This window comes from Melospiza melodia, assembly GCF_035770615.1.
Source record: "Melospiza melodia melodia isolate bMelMel2 chromosome W unlocalized genomic scaffold, bMelMel2.pri SUPER_W_unloc_1, whole genome shotgun sequence".
NCBI lineage: Eukaryota > Metazoa > Chordata > Aves > Passeriformes > Passerellidae > Melospiza > Melospiza melodia.
Window position 1 is genome coordinate 4841400 of NW_026948505.1, and position 17211 is coordinate 4858610.

Consider the following 17211-nt stretch of genomic DNA (forward strand, 5'->3'; position numbering starts at 1 on the left):
CAAGCTCAGCAGATCTAGTAAAAAGCAAAGAAATGGTGAAAATGGTAAGAAAAATTGTTTGTTACAAGTATCTATATGAGTGTACTGGAAAAGAGATAAACCCGTTTAGGAACACATTTCAGGGGAGCCTTAAACCCCTAGATTTGATCTTGTCTGGCAGCTGCGCCGCTAGAGTGATAAAACCAATTTTCTTATTAACCAAAGAAATTGGATCAAGTTTGGGAGTTCCTATATATAATGATTTGTTGGGAGAAATTAAACAGAACAAGCAAAGTGGAATAGAAATTGAGAAAATCCAAAATTGTAAAAGCCAAATTCGGATCCCAATATCTATGTTAAACAAAGTTATCCGGCTCCAGGCAGTATTAAAAAAAAAGAATTCAATTATTAGGAATATTTCAAACGAAATAAAAAGGTTAGCATGTGTAAATAATGAGGAACAAACTCCTACACTTGATCCCAGTGGGTGGGAAAACCTAAAGATTTTCAAAAAAGATGTATGGGAGAAGGTAGTTTTTCTCAGTGTGTGTATACTTGGAGGATTGCTCTTTTTACTATGCTTGTTTATCTGTTTTAGTAAAATAGTACTGGCCGTGCAGACCAACCAGAAGAAACCAAGGAAAGTAACAAGGTTAAGTAACCATGATTACCAAAGTGCACAAGAGATTTATAGTAGATTCAAAAAAAAAAAATTGGGAGTTGATGCGAGCTTAGAATTTAAGCTCGATCAAAGAAAAAGAGGGGGGACTGTTATGAACAAAAATTCGGTTAATATTTTTTTTATGAGAAAAAGTTTCAAAAAGGCAGCCAGACCACTGGCCCTGCCCAAGTTCTGTGTGTTTTGTTATTGTAATCACGGGTCGTTGAGGCTAATCACTCCTTTTGTATCAGCAGAGCCTTGCCCGAGGCTAAGTTGTACCTTTCTCATAGTGAAGACACCTGAGAAGGTGGGGGGGGTTATGCAAAGTGACTCCAAGACCAATGCAGCATGGTCCTCTACTGTACTGAGAAGCATAAACAAGATAAACAAGCATAGTAAAAAGAGCAATCCTCCAAGTATACACACACTGAGAAAAACTACCTTCTCCCATACATCTTTTTTGAAAATCTTTAGGTTTTCCCACCCACTGGGATCAAGTGTAGGAGTTTGTTCCTCATTATTTACACATGCTAACCTTTTTATTTCGTTTGAAATATTCCTAATAATTGAATTCTTTTTTTTTAATACTGCCTGGAGCCGGATAACTTTGTTTAACATAGATATTGGGATCCGAATTTGGCTTTTACAATTTTGGATTTTCTCAATTTCTATTCCACTTTGCTTGTTCTGTTTAATTTCTCCCAACAAATCATTATATATAGGAACTCCCAAACTTGATCCAATTTCTTTGGTTAATAAGAAAATTGGTTTTATCACTCTAGCGGCGCAGCTGCCAGACAAGATCAAATCTAGGGGTTTAAGGCTCCCCTGAAATGTGTTCCTAAACGGGTTTATCTCTTTTCCAGTACACTCATATAGATACTTGTAACAAACAATTTTTCTTACCATTTTCACCATTTCTTTGCTTTTTACTAGATCTGCTGAGCTTGTTTCAGCAGCATCCCATTCAAAGCACAACCAGGCTTCCCCTATAGGGCACTCTCCTAGGAGTGGCTGCCTAAAAGTGGCAGTATTGTATACTATCCAATACACTCTCTTATTTTTTTGATAAAAGACCAATTGGGAGAGGTTAACACAATCAGGGTTAGAACTGATGTGGACTCTCGACAAGGAGCTCACTTCCTCCTCACAGAGGGGTTGGTAGCATTCATTGCACGGCTCAGCTGGGCTCCCCTGAGCTCCACCAGCAATCAGAGCCATCAGTACTACCCTTCCCAAGAGTCCGGTATGGGTCATCTCACACAGCCTGCCCACCCGGCCTTGCCTCTTGGGGAACTTTACTGAGGAAAAGCTTCCAAGCTCTTTAGAGTCCCTTCTACCTGCTTCTCTGGTTAAACCTCTCTTGGTCTGTTCCCTACCAATTTTGGTTTCCCCTCCCAGGGGAGTGTTCTGTAGAGGATTAACCTGGAGTCTTTAGAAATAAATTGGGGAACTTAACCAGAATTACTTATTTACAGTCTTAAACTTTTTACCAACATAGTTTACACAGAACAGTCTTAAAACATTTTAAGCAATATTAGAACTCTTAACAAACAATTTTTTTCCCACACAGTTCAGTCTTTTTGACTCTTCCTTCTGAGAGTCAACTTTAAATCCTTTGGTCCTTTTACCACAGTGTACTCAGGTGATTTAGCTTGTGAAGCAGATGAATCTCGTCCAGCGCCGGGGGGTGAGAGTGGTGTAGACTCTGGTCCAATGCCAGAGGGGGAAGCTGATGTTGGATCCAGTCCCGTACCTGGGGGTGAGACTGGCCCTTTTATTCTTGTGATATGAGTCCAACCTTTTTCTTTGGTCCGCACAGCTGAATTTGTGATCAGGAGCACCTGGAAGGGGCCTTCAAATTTAGGCATTAACGTTCCCATAGTCCATGATTTTATCAAAACCCAATCTCCTGGACTAATGTTGTGAACTTTTGTGTCGAGAGGGGAAGTTTGAGGAAGGTATCCTTTCTTTCTAAGTCCCTCCAGAGTTCTTCCAATTATTTCTAAATACTTTCTGGTAGCTTCTTCCCCTTCCAGATAGTCTCCTGTGCTATAAGGTGTTAACAAGAATGGCAGCCCAAACATCATTTCATAAGGTGAAATTCTTATGTCAGCCCGAGGTCTTGTTCTGATGCGCAATAGCGCTAGGGGCAAACACTTCAGCCAATTCATCTTTGTTTCTTCAATCAATTTAGTTAATACATTTTTGAGAGTTTTGTTCATTCGCTCCACCCTCCCAGAACTCTGGGGGTGCCACGGAGTATGCAACCTCCATTTCATTCCTAAAGCCTCAATTATATTTTGTAATGTTTGGGACACAAAATGTGGACCTCGGTCTGAGTCTATGGTGTTCACAATACCATATCTGGGGATAATATTCTCTAGGATTGCTTTTGCCACGACTTGAGCTGTTTCCCTCCTGGTCGGGAAGGCTTCTACCCAGTGTGTGAGATGATCAACTATATCCAGTAAATATCTGTATCCTTGCACTGGGGGCATTTCAGTGAAATCTATCTGTATGCTTTGGAAGGGTCTCAAGGCTAATTCCCTTCCTCCAGGTGCTACTTTTCTCATAACTTTCTGGTTCACTTTTTGACAAATGATACACCCTCTGGTAACAGCTTTAGCCAGGCTATATACCCCGATGCATAGGTTATTTCTTAGGAAATGATCACATAGTCCTTGGACTCCCCAGTGAGTTAATTTATGTAGTTCTGTTAGCACTCTCCGAGCCAGTGCTTTATTCAAAAACACCCATCCATCTGTGGTTAACCACTCTCCCTGTTGTCCTTGATGTAACTTTAAATTGTTTATTGCTTCTAATTCTTCTTCACTAAATATAGGTTCCTCCCCTTTTTCAGGTGTCATTTTTGTCTTCAAAATTTTTACTGGGTCCCCTGGTTCTAGAGCTGCTTCTTTGGCTATCTGATCAGCCAGTCGGTTTCCTTTAACTTCTAAACTGTCTCCTCTTTGGTGCCCCTTTATATGGACCACTGCTATTTCTATAGGTTTTTGTAGGGCCTCTAGTACTGATTGGACTAGGTTCTCATGGGCTAAGCTCTTTCCCTTCGAACTTAGATACCCACGTTCCTCCCATATTTTCCCAAATGTATGAACTGTCCCATATTGGGAGTCCGTACAAATGGTTCCCCGGCCCCTGTGAAGGTCCGCCCGAAATAAACGGGTGACGAATGATTTTTGGGTGCAAAAATAACCAACACAAGGCACAGGGGTTTTGCAGTAACAAATCAACAAGGTGCAATTTATTGATTATAACCACAGCTAAATATGCGTTTGGTTAAGGGATCCGGGGAAGAGAAGGGTAAGACAAGGAAAAAGGGAGGAAAGAAGGTCAGGGAATGGGGTATAGCTACCAAAACGTGATGTCTTCGGGGTCCCGCCGCCGAAACTCGCTGGTACACGTCTTGGGGAGTACTCAAAGGACAGTCGGGCCGAACCCCAATATATACTGTTCTTGGTTGGGGGAAGGTAACTGAAATTAGGTTTCCATGGAGGGGAGAAGTCCATTGTTTTCATCGCCGAATGCTCACATGTACGTTAAGTTTTCCCCCTCCCTGAGTTGGGAGGGAGTACAGTCCCAGTCTCTGGAAGGAGGTTGCCATGAGGGTGCCATGGGGGTGTCAATAGGGTGCCAGAGGGGTTCTTGGTTCCTTGATGAGGGGATTCGCATCTCTGTTGGTCCGTCACGGTGGTTGGAGACAGGCAAGAGGGGTCTTCTTATAGAGTGGAGGGGAACCACCCCAGAGCTCAGTCCAGCCAGATCAGGAGTTTGGAAGAAAGTCCAGTTCAATTGTCCAGAAAAGGGCAGCGTGCCCCCTTCGAGTACAGCATGGCGTGTTCTGCAAGCATCACTTGTGAACACACTAGATAAGCAGGAGACTTTCTTTCCCAACCGGCTCAGCAGTTTTAACTCTTCAGTAGTCTTTTCTCATGACAATTGTGAGGCAAAAAATGAAGGATTTTCGGATGGACTTCTACACGACCCCGTGACTCACGATTGTCTTGAGGAATCTTCATCAGCAGAGCTCTAGAGTGTCCTCGAGACTCGTTGCACGTCGGTAGCATAACCCCGGAAAAGTAGGGATGACAGGAGAGAGGGGATAAAAGGGGAAGAGAGGGAAAAGTAAAAGGGAAAAGGGGAACCAACAAACATAAACATAATTAATATCGATCATCATAACAACTTCACACGTGGTTATTTGTTACAACAATTTCAAAAAATTATGATTAATTTTAACAATTTCAAAAAAAAATATTAATCAATTAAAAGCAATATCATTTGTTTAACAGTTTCAAAATGATTAAAACAAATCATAAATAATCAAAACAACAAACAAATCATAATATAATCATCATCTTTTAAAATTATTTACTAAAAATTAAAGTAACTTTCTGTAAGTCATACTTGATATTTAAGAAGTTGTTCTGAAGCACATATGCCTGATTCATAACTGTTTCGTATCAAGTGTTTTGGGGACATCTATTGCATCGAGTACATCAGCTAAGCGGTGTGCATTGACTACAGCTGACAGTTTCTTAAGCTTTTTCATCATTCTCCAATTCAAAATGAATAGGGCTGCTGACAAGATAAAGCCAAGCGTAACTAGGATCAAAAGAACAACAATTGGATGGCACACACTGTTCAGAACACCTGTGGCAGTAGGTGACCACCCAAAGAGAGTATCCCACCACCTATGCTCAGCATCCTGCTTTACCCTCTCCATAACCCGGTGTATTTGTCTCACGTTGTGATGAACAGTCACCAGGGTCTTCTGTCTGCTCTCCTTGATTTTCTCGAGGGTGTCAATCAGGTCTTGATGGAGCAATAGTTGTCTCACGAGGGTGAGGTTCATTCCAATAGGAGTGGGCATCAGCTTCTGGATCAGTGTGTAGTTGGATTGCAGTAGGTGGTGAGAAGTAACTGGAGCTTCATAAGAGAAATCGCATCCTACTATCTTAGTAAAGTTACAAGCACAAAAATTTGAATGATTCTTTGTATCTACCACAACATCCTCTACAAAGACAGAATCACATGTCGTTCTAAAGCATGCACAGCCATTGCCTATGTATATAAGAACTGTCTGGGTATCCTCATGTGGACGAATCTCGAAATGACAGATGTTCTGCTCTGTGTCCAAACAGATATCCTGAGCTACAATTGCATTGCTTTCACAGATAAACCCTTGCTGTTCTCGGACAATACAAGTTTCCAGGTTAACTGTTTGCCATTTGTCATCAACCTGACGGGCCCATCCCTTATGTTCAGTAGGGTAGAGAACAGCTCCGTCATGGTTTAATCCTAATGCAATAACAGGGAAGACCAAATGTACAGAGGCATTGCGTATGGTTAGGACAAAAGCAGTGGCTGTGTTTGAAATGGGATCATAGGTAAAGTTCACCAGGTTCCACCAGGATTGGAATTCTCTTTCAAATTCAGTGGCACTGTCCCAGATTATTTTCCGAATTTCTGTGGGGAAGGTGCCTTCCTCGCCCTCTCTTATAATTGCAGCAGAGACAGATTGCATCCACAATTGTGCCTGGATACAGCTGAGGGCTAAGGAAACATTGTTCTGTGTGGCACTAAGTGCATCAATTACCAATTTGTGATCATCCACATTCACTCTTTCCCAATTTGGCAAAATGTTTGACAGCAGCCACTGGTGTGTCCCTAAGGCTGACAGAGATGACCTCAGTGGTTGCTGCAGTCCGGCCAGATCTCTAGTTGTAGCAGCCAATTTGTTCATTAGTACTTCAGAGTCAATGCTATTCAGAATTCCCAATCCTGTACCCACAACACCGGTCACATCCCTTGGTGTCCTCTTAAAGGAGCTTCGTTTCCGAAGCCAAGTGGTCCAGCCTTCAAAAGAGGTTTGCAGGAACGGAGAACAGGCTGGTTCAATATCTGAAACATTGTTCTGCATTAGTAATTTGACTTGTTTGAGAGACCATGCCGGATTGAACAATATTTGTTGTTGACCAGTTTTCCTGATCACATAAGGTCCAATCTCGAAAATTATTGGGATGAGTATGACCGGTGGTATGGGTGTAGTGGTAACAGTGGTGACAGTGGGAGCAGTGGTTTCAACATTAATTATAAATTTAAAAGAAAGGCCTTGAGTATCTTTGGCCCAGAGACAAATTACCTCTGTAGTGCCGGTTAATGTGAAACTGTACCAGCAATCCCGTACGCTTGGGTGCTTGCAGATTTGCTGCTGTTCGTTTTCCCGATCTGTGGAAACACTGATTGACCTTGCTTTGCTGTAATTAGGCCCATTAACCATTCGGCACCCAACACTAATTTTTTCACCCACTACTCCTTGAACCTGCCAGGTTCTGCATCTTTCCCATTCTTGTCTGGTGTACAACATATCTTCATGTGTAACTACTGTTAGCAAGTTCAGACCCGTGACATCTCCCATAGATCCGGTGGATTGCAGGAAGGCATGAGACCAGGGCCACTCGAAGGAGTTCCCTGCTGCTCCTGCCATTCGAGATGTGAAGTTAGAAAAAGGCTCTCACTTAAGGTCTGAGAGAGTGTAATTACAGGACTCGGTGTGGGTTTTGGTACAGTGTTTATCTTAAATGTGTAAACCAAGCCTCTCAGTCCTAATGGACTAGCTGTGTCATTCTCCCAGCGACATGTCACGTAAGTGGGTTTGGCCAAAGTAAAACTGTACCAGCAATCAAGTGATTCATCATTACAATCTTTTGTAATTGCAACATTGGTGGTTTTGGCACTAGAAACATAACTACCAACATGTTCCTGGCGACAACACAGAGTAAGGGGACTTTCTATTTTGGAACAACCCCATTTCTTTGTGGGACACAATCTTGCTGAGGGGATGTTCAGGTAATTCTTTCCACCTGCTTCCATAAAATTTCCAGCAATTATGATGGAGGTGGCCTTTTCATGGAGGGTTCCTTCCACTTTTCTGCATGTTACCACAATTGACTCACCAACCGTTCCCGTAAGGGTTCTCATCAACTCATTCTGGTCCCACCTCCACTCATTCGGGCGGTACACCTTGGAGTCATGCTGCACTAGGGTTGCCAGGCTCGGGTAACGGCCCTTAGGATAGGTTCCAAGGGCACTGGTGTGCTGAACAATGGCTTCAAGCCACAGCTGCTCACCAGGGGGTCGTCCATGAAATTGCGGTAAAATGCAGAAAAGTATTAGCAAGGTTATCATGTTTTCAGATGACTCTCATGTCCCTCGGGGTTCACCTGTAAAAGCAAGAACAACAAAAAATCCTGCCACTGAGAGGCAGAAAGGAGTTTAAAATGAGGGGATTATCCAGCGTGTGTGTATGCGGTGCTCTTTTCCAAGAGCGTCAGAGGCTACCCATGCATATTTATTCAGAGGGGTTTTCAGCACAAGTGGTACTTCGCCCACCGAGGGGAGGTCCACTAAGACAGGTTGTCCAGGGTAATGCGATGGATTGTTTGCATCGTCAGGACCTTCCAGCGAAGGGATGATGCTTGGAGGTGTGGGGTAAAAGGCAGTGACTTTGGGGCAGCCATTCACTCCCCACCTGCTATTTACCCCTTTAACAGCCTCCCACAGTCGACAGTCCCAGCTTGCTTTGTGGGGCTTAAGGAACTGCTTTAAAAGGCCATTTGTCCTTTCTACGATCCCGTTAGCCTGAGGGTAGTAAGGAGTGTGAAAGGTCCACTTTATGCCTTCGGCTTTGGCCCAATCCTGAACCACCTTGGCAGTAAAGTGAGACCCGTCGTCAGACTGAATTTCTTGTGGCTTTGGAAAAGTTCCAAACCACCCCTGCAAAGCTTTAACTGTATTTTCACCTGTGGCCCTTTTAAAAGCATCAGCTTGTACTAACCCAGATACAATTTCCACTCCTACTAACACAAAATGTTTACCTCCTGATTTCTTAAAAGGACCAATATAATCTATCTGCCACGCATCCCACAAGCCTTTACCTTTCCTCAAATGCAGAGGGTCATCCTCTAAAGGATGCCTTTCCAGTCGCTTGCGGCACTGTTCGCAGGCCGATATGCATGTTTTACACATTTCCCTGGTGACTGGCCAGCCGCGGGCGTGTGCTTCCTGGTACAAATCTTTGGCACCTGTGTGCTGCCTTTTTACATGTAACCATTCTAACAGTTGATTCCAATCTTCTGAAATAGTTTCTTTTTTCAGGGGGCTAAGCCTTGCTAGTTCATCAACTTTGTTGTTCCATTCACCTGCTTGATTTCCATCTGTTTGATGAGAAGCTACCCAACCAACCAGAAAGTTTCCTTTACTGGCGATTTCTAGGATTTCTTTCCACTTATCTTTCTGCCACACTGGGATTCTGTTAACTTCCCAGCCATTCTGTTGCCAGAAAGGGAGCCACTCAGTGCAGCCTTTGTATACCGCATATGAATCAGTATAGATGTAAACAGGAGAAGTGTTTTGTGCCTCACGCTGGAAAACACTCCAGAGGGCTATGAGTTCTCCTACCTGAGCGCTGCCCTCTCCTTCCGTGATAATCTTTTCACCAGATGAAATATGTAAGGCAGCTGCCTTATATTTCCAAATTTTTCCTTCCCGCTTTGAGGAAGCATCTGTAAACCAACAGTTTGCTGCTATTTCAGGTGAGAATGGTGGTGCTATTTTTATTACAGAAGCAGGTTTGTCTTGGCTACTATCTAGGCTCTCAGTGTCTTGTATGGCTAAGAATTTTGCAGCACCTTCTGTGACAGAAAAGCTATTGCAGTAATACTCTATTTGAGCATACCATTTCCTGACTGATGATTTTTGAGCTATGCCGTCAGGTGGAGGGGTCCCATTTGTGACAGCTTTAATTACCTTGAAGGGACCTCTCAAGATGATAGCTTGCTGCCGTGTGATTTTTTCTACTTCAATGAGAGCTAAGCTAACAACAAACAATCCTTTTTCCCAGGTAGTGTATCTTTTTTCAGCATCTTTAAAACCACGGGAAAAGAAGCTGACAGGCCTTGTTGGGCCTTCGGGACCTCGCTGCCAGATGTGTATTGATAGCCCTGAGGAGGCAAATCCCCATTCCACCTGGAAAGGGTCTTTAGGATGAATGGGCCCCAATGCCTGATGTGCAGTGGCTTCAAAAATCAATAACTGCAGTGCTTCCTCCTGAGAAGGAGTCCAATCCCATTTGATTCCTTTCCTCAGTAAATTGTAAAGGGGCCTAGCAATGATTGAGAAATCTGGGATGTGTTTCCTCCAGAATACTAACAGTCCTAAGGCTTGCTGGAGGTCTTTTTTGTTTTCAGGCATTTTCATCTGCTCTAGAGAAGTTAAAGTGTCAGGTGGGATGCATGTGCTGCCAGATCGCCACCAAATTCCCAGGAATTTCACTTCCTGAGAAGGCTTTTGGATTTTCTCTGAGGGGATCTTTAAATCAAGGCTCTCCAGATGAGAGATTATATTCTGCTGGAGATCCCCCACCTCTTTAATTTCCTCTCCTCCTACCAAAATGTCATCAATGTATTGGTACACAGCTACAGTGTCAGGTTTAGGTATTTTTTCTAATTCCTTAGCTAAAGCATGGTGTGCTAGTGTTGGAGAGTGTTTGTATCCCTGAGGGAGTCTGGTGAATGTGTACTGTTGTCCCTCCCATGTGAATGCAAAGCGATCCATGTCCTCTGGCTGTATAGGTATCATGAAGAACATGTCTTTGACATCTATGGTTGCCATGATTGTGTGAGCCTTTTCTTGTATTGATGTTATCAGTTCAGCTAAATTTGGCACTGCTGCAGTCAGAGGGTCAGTGTTGGCATTCAGCCTACGGTAATCAACCGTAAGCCTCCACTTCCCGTTAGGCTTTCGGACTGGCCACACGGGTGAATTGTATGGGGAGTGTGTGTTAACAATTATTCCTTGATCACGCAATTCCTGAATAACTGGTTTGATGCCTTCTCTAGCTCCAGAAGGCAAGGGATACTGTTTCACATTGATTGTTTTACTGTAAGGCAGTGCGGGTGCGGTCTGAAGCAGTCTAATGTTAAGTTGTGGAGTGCCAAAAGACCAGAGGAAACCCTCAGTGTCTTCCCACTGTCTTCCTGAGAGGACATCCATCCCTAGCAGATTATTCAGTATGTCCCCAATTACCATTTTGATAATCAATTGATTTTCTTCTCCAGGGAGTGTTATTTTGACTAAAGCAACGTTCATGGGTTCTATGGTTCCTAAAGCATTAAGAACGCAACATTGCTTTTTTGTTGGAACAACTCCACACTTCTGGGCACCTCTATGTGTTAGTGCAGAGATCTGGGCTCCCGTATCAACAATGTAGGTTATCAGAACCTTTTTAGGACCCGTGATTGCTGTAATTAACATGTCTCCTGATTTATTTTTTGTGAGCCTTCGTAAGTAAACCCAATCTCCACCCCTTCGCTCACCTGTAAGCGGTGGAGATATTAGTTTCCCGAAAGCTCTGTTGGTGAAGATTCGCTGTTTGTGATTTGGGGCACGGGCGGGTGGGCAGTTACGTTGCTTAGATTCTGTGAAAGAAGTTGTGAAAGAGTTACTTCCGGCTTACTGCTGGTGCTTTTCAGGAGACACGCAGCCAGGGTTTCACTGTCCAAGTTCTGTGAAAGAAGCTGAGAAAGAGTTAATTTTGGCTCACAGGCTGTGTTCTGTGGAAGAGGCTGAGATGCAGCCTCACTGCCCAGGTTCCGAGGAAGAGACTGTGAAAGGGTTAACTTTGGCTCATTGCCTGTGTTCTGTGTGAAAGACTGTGATGTATTGTGTGTACTGAACTGTGTACTGGTAGGAGTGTTTGTTAATTTCTGGTGGGGGAGGGGGATTGGTGCACTGGGCTGGGTATTTGATCTCCTAAAATTCCAGTTAGTTATGATTTTCTGCAATTTTTCAAGTGGTAAACCATCCATTATGTCCTGGGGAACCCCTTTCTTTATTCCCAGCATCCACCAGCGTTGTCTGTTGGAAATCTGTTTTCTTGGTTCTATGTTTTCAGCATTAGGGGTTCCCATAAACCGGACACCTTTTGTTTTTTCAGATTTTTCTTCCAGGGTTTTTACAGGCCCATACTGTCTACAATAGTTTATTAAATCAACTGCTACCTCACCCCATGTCCAAGTCTTGCGGTTACTGTTAGATGTATCAGATGGTGTTGTGGGAGCCTGTGTTGGTGTGTAGGGTGAAGGTGCAGTGTCAGTGGATTCAGACTGATCAGTGGAGTTGCTAAGAAGTCTTTCTAATCTATCTATTGGGCTTAGAGCCATAACTGTTTTCTGAATAGTGATTGCGGTTGATTTCAATGTTTCTGGAAGCCCACGAATTAAAGGGGTCATAATTTCCGGCTTCACAGGCAATTGCATTGGGGATTCAAAACCAGGAATTAATTTTTTCTCATGAATCATTTGCAAACATGCAGCTTTTTGTACACTTTCTAGGATTTGGTCAGGGGTAGTGGCAATTGCTAAGGGATCACCCCTTTCCAGGGGATTTATTCCCCCAGCCCAATAGGCTGCACGTTGTGTTAGGGACCAGGAGTCACGCTTATCTCCTGTTGTTAGGAAAACACCGTGTCCCCAGTAACCACTGGCTTCTTGTTCAGTTAACTTAATCTGGTCTCCACCAGTGAGAGAAACACGGAACACATATTCTGTTTCTGATTAGTGGGGGAGGCGACCGAATTCCTTTTTCAATTTAGCTAATTCGGTAGCGCTGAATGGTGTTTGTTTGGTTGTTATGTGGGGATCCATGTCTTCATAATTAATGTAATTATATTCAGTCTTAATAAAAGGTCTCAAATGAGGACAACAATTTTCCCCACAATTTTTAGCTATTTCAGATTCTTTTTGTTTTGCTGCCTCAAGTTCTTTGTAAGGATAAATCTTTTTAATGCAAGGTGTTACTTTTTCTTCCTCCTCTGTAGAGGAGTTGATTTTGTGTATGGCTTTGGTGTGTTCTTCCCTAAGAGCAGCTCGCAGTGTGTAAATTTCATTTCTGTCCTCATTTAACTGTTTTTGCAAAATTTCAACCAAATTTTGAAGGGAATCTATAATTACCATTTCCTCAGTTCTCCGTTTACAGCGGTTTTCTATGGCTGCAGTAAGACATGCTCCAAGAACTGAGCAAAGAATGTTTTTATTTTTACCCATTTTGAATTTTGATTCATGTTGCAAAGAACATATTCTATCAATGACGTTTTCCAAATTTAACCAATTGTTCTCTGCCCAAGTTTCTCTGCCAGATGATGGTTTGGCATGATATTTAGCAAGCAAGGTGTAAAAGTCAGCTTTTGCTTTAGGATTGAGATTTTCACTCATTTTTGTGTGAAGGGACTAGGACTATACCAGCGAGCTGATTTGTGAACTCAAGTTACACAATCATACAGACTTTTGTTCCACTCTGTCTCCCTAGATAGCTGAAGAAACCAAATCTGTCTGGAAGGCACTGTTTTAATCGCTTCAGATTGTCCCTTCCTTTCCAGACAGTCCAGACACACACACTCACACACACACAAATGTTTTCTCTGTGAGGGGACCAGAAACCTAGAACAGGGAAAAAGCCATTCAGCCTTCGCTGCGCTGCCCCTCGCTCCCTGTGTAGGTGAAGGGACAATATCTGTCTAAAAGGCACTGCTTAATTACTTCAAGTCTGCCCCTTCCCTTTTAGACAGTCCAGGTACACAAAATACAGCAGTAAAAAACAGTAACAGGTTCAAATTCAGCTCAAAAACAACAGTAACAAGTTCAGATTCAACTCAAAAACAACAGTAACAGGTTCAGATTCAATTCAAATACAACAACAACAACAACAACAGTATCAATATCAGTAACAGCATCAATATCAGGATCAGGAGAAGTATCAGTGTCAGTGTCCGTGCCGGTAAAATCAGTATCAGAAATGACAGTAACAATTTCAATTTTCCCTGCTTTTGCACCGAAAAAATCTTTTGTGTCAATTCTGGAGCCTGTGTGCTCAATCGAGCATGAGATTTGGCTTTGGCATGTGTAGTCTGCGAGAGGTTACAAACTACACAAAACCTGCAAAATCTCACTGGCTTCTGGAATCCTGTCCGTGACGCCAATTATGTGAAGGTCCGCCCGAAATAAACAGGTGACGAATGATTTTTGGGTGCAAAAATAACCAACACAAGGCACAGGGGTTTTGCAGTAACAAATCAACAAGGTGCAATTTATTGATTATAACCACAGCTAAATATGCGTTTGGTTAAGGGATCCGGGGAAGAGAAGGGTAAGACAAGGAAAAAGGGAGGAAAGAAGGTCAGGGAATGGGGTATAGCTACCAAAACGTGATGTCTTCGGGGTCCCGCCGCCGAAACTCGCTGGTACACGTCTTGGGGAGTACTCAAAGGACAGTCGGGCCGAACCCCAATATATACTGTTCTTGGTTGGGGGAAGGTAACTGAAATTAGGTTTCCATGGAGGGGAGAAGTCCATTGTTTTCATCGCCGAATGCTCACATGTACGTTAAGTTTTCCCCCTCCCTGAGTTGGGAGGGAGTACAGTCCCAGTCTCTGGAAGGAGGTTGCCATGGGGGTGCCATGGGGGTGTCAATAGGGTGCCAGAGGGATTCTTGGTTCCTTGATGAGGGGATTCGCACCTCTGTTGGTCCGTCACGGTGGTTGGAGACAGGCAAGAGGGGTCTTATAGAGTGGAGGGGAACCACCCCAGAGCTCAGTCCAGCCAGATCAGGAGTTTGGAAGAAAGTCCAGTTCAATTGTCCAGAAAAGGGCAGCATGCCCCCTTCGAGTACAGCATGGCGTGTTCTGCAAGCATCACTTGTGAACACACTAGATAAGCAGGAGACTTTCTTTCCCAACCGGCTCAGCAGTTTTAACTCTTCAGTAGTCTTTTCTCATGACAATTGTGAGGCAAAAAATGAAGGATTTTCGGATGGACTTCTACAGCCCCCCTCCAGTATTTCGCAACTTTGGGCTGACCAGCTTGGGGATAGTTTCCCTTTGTCTGCAATTTGTAATATTTCTCCATCTATAATGGCATAACCTGAAGCTCTTTTTCCATTTACTACACTCGAAGAGCCATCTATGAATAAGCTTCTTCCAGTTGCTAGAGGCTGATCTTCCAAATCTTCTCTTACTTTTGTTTGGACATAAACCAATTCTAGACAATCATGTTCTAAATTCTCTATAGGCTCTCCCATTAGGAATTGTGCTGGATTGAGGGCATTTGATGTGATAAATTCTAAGTCCTCTGTATTCATTAGTATTATCTCATATTTTAATATTCTAGCATCGGTTAACCACTGCGGAGCTCTCTGTCTCAGTACTGCCTTAAGATCATGAGGAGTATGCACTTTAATTTTTCCCTGTAAGGTCAATTTTTGAGTCTCTTCTATCAGGATTGCAGTTGCTGCTACTGCCTGTATACAAACTGGCCAGCCTCTAGCCACTGGATCTAACAATTTGGATATGTAAGCCACGGGTTTCCTGCACCCTCCCCACTCTTGAGTTAATACTCCATAGGCTATACCTTCTTCTGCACCCACAAACAGGTCAAAGCCCTTCCTGAGGTCTGGTAAGCTTAGGACCGGGGCAGAAGACAATTTGTTTTTTAAGTTTTCCAATTGTTGATCATCTTCAGCTGTCCAAATTAGGGGTTCTGGATCTACTAGTTTATTATACAGAAATTTCACACTCTGTGTGTATTGATCCAGCCATAACTTACAATACCCGAACAAGCCCAGGAGTTTTCTCACATCTCTTTTCGTTTTTGGGGCCGGGAGAGCTAAAATACCTGAAATCCTGTCAGGGTTTAGTTTCTTATACCCTCCCCCTATTATGTGCCCCAAGTATGTTACTTCTGATTGCACAAATTTTAGTTTCCCTTGGGAAACTTTTAGTCCTTTCTCCCCCAGAAAATTCAAAAGTTTAATACTACTTTGTCTGACCTGATCTTTTTCCTTTCCTGATACCATCAGGTCATCAACATACTGCAAGATCTGCACTTCTTGTTCAGGGACAAATTGTTCCAACAAACTCTCTAAAGCTTGACCAAAGAGATTGGGGGATTCAGTGAACCCCTGTGGTAATCGGGTCCACCTTAACTGTTGTCTCCTTTTCGTACTCGGGTCCTCCCATTCAAAGGCAAACCAATCCCTACATTCTGTTGCCAGAGGACACGCCCAGAAAGCATCCTTCAAATCTGTGACAGTGAACCAAGCATGTTCTCTTGGAATTCTGCTTAGGAGACTATATGGGTTGGGCACAACTGGATGTCTGGCAATGGTTCTTTTTTTGACTTCCCTCAAATCTTGTACCAGTCCATATTTCCCTTCAGCCTTTTTAACTGCCAGTATAGGGGTGTTATGTGGTGACATGCAGGGTTCTAAAATTCCCTCCTGCAACAGTTGCTCGATAACTGTAGCAAGCCCCTTCTTTCCTTCTAGGGAAATCGGATACTGTTTAACCCGTATGGGTAAGGTATCATCCTGCATTTTTATTGTTATCGGTGGAATGTCTAATAAGCCTCTCTTTCCCCCCTCAGCCCATACCTCAGGATTTATTTCTGCAACATCTCCTTGAGACAGCTTCATCACTTGTACTACCATCCTCCCTTCCCTTGGAACAATCCCAAACCCCAAATGGACTTGCAGATCCCTTCCTAACAAACTTTTTTCTAAGTTAGGCAGATAAAGAAAATTAGCTTTACATTGCCTTGAGTTTCCAATTATTTTCACTTCTTCAATCACCGATGCTCTAAATGGTCTCCCCTCTGCACCCAATACTTCACAAAATTGTCTCCCAATTTCCATACCTTGTGGTATTTTGTTGAGACAGGACTTATCTGCCCCTGTATCAACCAAAAATTCAAATTCCTCATTTAGGGGTCCCACTTCAAAATTTACCAAGGGCTCTTCTAGATGTTTCATTGGGTCCCCTATAGTAAAAAGCCCTTGACACCCCTAGTCCTCCCCCTTAAGAATCCTTCCTAAATTGTCCTGTTCCTTGGCTATTGCCTCATCGAGACTGAGCTTTTTACAAAACCTCCTGATGTGTCCTGCCTCCCCACAGTAATAACACTGTCGTCCTCTCACAGGGACTTCTTGAGGTCTCCCAACCCTTCGTGCACCGGTCAGTACTGGCCTTCCTCTGCCTCCCCCTGATGGTGGGCCCGCCTCTCCTGCACTTTCTCTAGCTACTGCAACCATGATCTTAGCCTTGGCCTTTGCTTTTTCTTCCTCCCTCCTTAAATACACCTTCAATGCCTCTTTTAATAACTCATTAATGTCCTTCTCTTGCCAATCTTCCATCTTTTCCAGTTTTCTCCGTATATCAGTCCAAGATTTGGTAACAAATTGGACTTTTAGTAGCATTTGACTTTCCGGGGTGTCTGGGTCTATTCTAGAGTACAACTGAAAGTTCCGCCTTAGGCGATTAAGCCAGGCAGCAGGAGCTTCATCTTTCTCCTGTGTACCCTCAAATGCCAATTGGGTATTAGTTCCTTTGGGAACTGACTCTTTGATCCCCCGTATTATCAAAGACCTATATTCCCTCATGGCCTTCCTCCCCTCCTCCTGATTAGGGTTCCAGTTGGGCTCTGTTAGTGGCAATTTCT